The 3,709-nt window shown below is 45.2% G+C and overlaps 1 pseudogene; it reads right to left on the bottom strand.

Annotated features, from left to right (window-relative positions):
* On the bottom strand, nt 1-183 carry LOC126005474 (uncharacterized; annotated as a pseudogene).
* Nucleotides 184-3,709: the final 3,526 nt, after the last annotated feature.

The following is a 3,709-nucleotide window of genomic DNA, read 5'->3' as shown; positions in this document are numbered from 1 at the left end:
TCAGACTGCATCCTCTCCCTCTACCCCTTCCAAAGAAAGGGAATGGCAAAAGGCAGTCTCAGAAGCAACAACTAGAGCTGGCTTCATGTTCAGGAGAGGATGCTCTGGCTCCTCATGCTATATTCGATCAGAGATACTTCTCTAGTAACATACTATAGAAATAATCCCTGAAAGTATAGTCTTTCTCTAGTTTTTTTTTTTACTACATATTCCAAATTTGTACTTTTCAACTCTATTAATCTTATCTCCCTACTTCCTGTGTCCTGAAACCACCATTTTATCTCTTTATTTTGTATATGTTTGACTTTTTAGATTCCACATTATATCATATAGTACCTATTCTTCCGTTGATTGTTTAGCATGTGGCCCATCCAGAGTGTTTCCCATGTCAGAACATGCTCCTCTCTCATGACTGACTGGGTTTTACCATCCATCACTCCATGGTGCTCTTTTGAGTTGTTTTCACAACTTGGCTGCAGCCAATAATTCTGACTGTGTGAATCCATAGCATCAGTCTCCTGTTTTTCTTTCCTTTGTGTTTCTGCCCAACAGAGAAATTGCAGCATCCTTTGGTAACTCTGTTTTTTAAAAAATAATATCTTTATTTAAGCACTATGATTAACAAACATGTTTGTAGTTGGGTTTCAGTCATAAAAATAACACCTCCCTTCACTAGTGCAACATTTCCACCACCAATGTTCCCTATCTCCCTCCTCCTCCACCCCTTGTGCCTGTATTCAAGACAGGCATTCTACTTCTCTCACTCATTACCATTGTTAGTCGCTAGTGTAGTTATTTATCTAACTGTACTTACAACTATTTGTGAAAGGTTCATATAGTGAGCTGGTTTTTCCAGCCCTCATCTCTATTGTGTCTATTTATTATTACAATAATGCCTTTTATTTTTCTTAAACCCAAGATGAGTGAGACTATTCTGTGTCTTTCTCCCTCTGACTTATTTCACTTAGCATAATAGTTTCCATGTCCATCCATATGTAGGAAATTTTCATGACTTCATTTCTCCTCATGGCTGCATAGTATTCCATTGTGTATATATACCACAGTTTCTTTAACCATTCAGCTGTTGAAGGGCATGTGGGTTGTTTCCAGATTCTGGCTATTGTAAATAGTATTGCAATGAATATAGGTGTGCAGAAGGCATTTTTATATTGTGTTTTTGTGTTTCTAGGGTATATCCCTAGGAGGTGTATAGCTGGGTCATATGAGAGCTCAATTTCCATTTTTTTGAGGAATCTCCATTCCCACCAACAGTGAATGAGTTTTTTTTCTCTCCATATCCCTGCCAGCACTAATTTTGTTCTTGTTCTTTGTGATGTGTGCCAGTCTCTGTGGCATGAGATGGTACCTCATTGTTGTTTTGATTTGCATCTCCTTGATGATTAGTATGTGGAGAACTCTGTGTTTCTTCATTTGTTCTCTTCTTTGTTCTTTATTGTTGTTGAAGACTGGGGGGTATGTGCACTTGGTTGTGGTGCCCCTGGGATCCCAGGTATTTTTTTTGGGGGGCACCCAGTAGTACTTAGGAATTACTCCTGGCTCTGGGCTCAGGAATCACTCCTGGCAGGCACAGGGAACTAGGTGGGATGCCGGAGATTCAATTGAATCCTGGTCGGCTGCTTGCAAGGCCAATGCCCTACATGCTGTACTTGAGCCAAAGGATCACACATTTTAGATATGGTGCTTACACACATTTAGTCGTGGCACAGTCGTGGTGCCTGGGATCTCTAGCAGCAGAGCCACAATGGCTTGTGGGGTGGTGGCTGTGATGGAACTCTGGCATCACACCAGCAAAACAGACATTACCCTACTGTCATATATCCCAGGCCTTATTGTTGCCTGTCTTCTGACAGTGGCTATTCTAACATGAGGTGACATTTCCTTGTATATTTCTCTTTCAATTCCCCTAATTTATGTATCATTGACCAGTTAGAGGTCCTCTTTGAAAAAACATCTATTTAGTTCCTTATTTTTAATTCTAAAACACTATTTTTGATTTTGGTTATTAATTTCTTTATATATTTAAATATTAACCATTAATAAGATGCCCTCAAGCATTGTAAAAATAGTACCGTATGTCCATTTTGTAAGTTTCCTTTTATCTTTTTTATTTTCCATGCAAAAGCATTTGAGTTTGATGTAGTCCATTTGTTGATTCCCCATTTAATTATAATGCTGACTTTTTGCTCAAGATCTTGCCCTCAGAATTATTTCCAAGATCAATTTATGTCTTTTTTGGGAGGTAGGGTGTAGAGAGTATTGATGACTCTCTTGTTTGCTTCTGAAAGTGAAATTTGTGTTATGAGACGGGTTCTGGAGCTGGCTGGAGTGATTAACACAGAGGTAGAGTGTTTGCCTTGCATGCGTCCAACCCCGGACAGACCCAGATTTCATTCCCGGCATCTCATATGGTCGGTCCCCCTGGCCTGCCAGGACCGATTTCTGAGCGCAGAGCCAGGAGTAACCCCTGAGTACTTGAGTGTGCCCCCCCCCAACAAACAAACAAAAAGAGATGGGTTCAGGAACCAGAACGATAGTACAGCGAGTAGTGTTTTTGTCTTGCATGCGGCCCACCCAGGCTCAGTTCCCAGCATCCCAGGAGTGATTTCTGAAGCAGAGAGAGAGACAGACAGAGAGACAGAGAGAGACAGAGAGACAGAGAGAGAGAGACAGAGAGAGAGAGAGAGAGAGAGGAGAGGGAGGAGAGAGGAGAGAGGAGAGAGAGGAAAGGAGAGGAAAGGAGAGAGAGGGAGGAGAGGAGAGAGAGAGAGGGAGAGAGGGAGGGAGGAGAGAGGGAGGTAGAGGAGAGAGAGGGGAGAGGTAGGAGAGGATAGAGAGGGAGTAGAGGAGAGAGAGGGAAGAGAGAGGGAGGAGAGGACAGAGAGGGAAGAGAGAGAAGAGGGAGGAGAGAGAGGAGAGATGTTGATTCTTCTGGGAGGCAGGAAACAGGGAAGAGAAGAGGGAGGAGAGGGAGAGAGGTTTATTGACACCATCGAGAGAGAGAGAGAGACAGAGAGAGAGAGAGAGAGAGAGAGAGAGAGAGAGAGAGAGAGAGAGAGAGAGAGAGAGAGAGAGAGAGAGGAGGGGGAGAGGAGGAGAGAGGAGGGGGAGAGGAGGAGAGAGGAGGGGGAGAGGAGAAAGGGAGAGAGGAGAGAGAGGAGAAAGAGGGGAGAGAGGAGGGGGAGAGGAGAGAGAGAGGAGAGGAGAGAGAGGAGAAAGAGGGGAGAGAGGAGGGAGAGGAGAGAGAGGAGAGAGGAGAGAGGGAGGAGAGAGGAGAGTGAGAGGAGAGAGGGAGGAGAGAGGAGAGTGAGGAGAGAGAGAGGAGAGGAGAGTGAGAGGAGAGAGGAGAGAGAGAGGAGAGGAAAGAGAGAGGAGAGAGAGGGGAGAGGAAAGAGAGGAGAGAGAGGGGAGAGGAAAGAGAGAGGAGAGAGAGGGGAGAGAGGAGAGAGGAGAGAGAGAGGTGAGAGGAGAGAAGAGAGAGAGGAGAGTAGAGGAGGGTGAGAGAGGAGAAAGTAGAGAGAGAGGAGAGAGGAGACTGAGAGAGAGGAGAGAGAGGAGAGAGAAGAGAGAGGAGGGAGGGAGGGGGAGGGGGAGAGAGAGAGGGGGGGAGAGGGAGGGAGGGAGGGAGGGGTTTTTGGGTTGATTTCTCGTGGGAGGCAGGAAACAGGGCTCCAAACACCATCGCGGTATC

The sequence above is a fragment of the Suncus etruscus genome, chromosome 3 (assembly GCF_024139225.1).
Source record: "Suncus etruscus isolate mSunEtr1 chromosome 3, mSunEtr1.pri.cur, whole genome shotgun sequence".
In the NCBI taxonomy this organism is placed as follows: Eukaryota; Metazoa; Chordata; class Mammalia; order Eulipotyphla; family Soricidae; genus Suncus; species Suncus etruscus.
The sequence above is the reverse complement of the archived record's forward strand: the minus strand, read 5'-3'. Positions and strand labels throughout refer to the sequence as shown.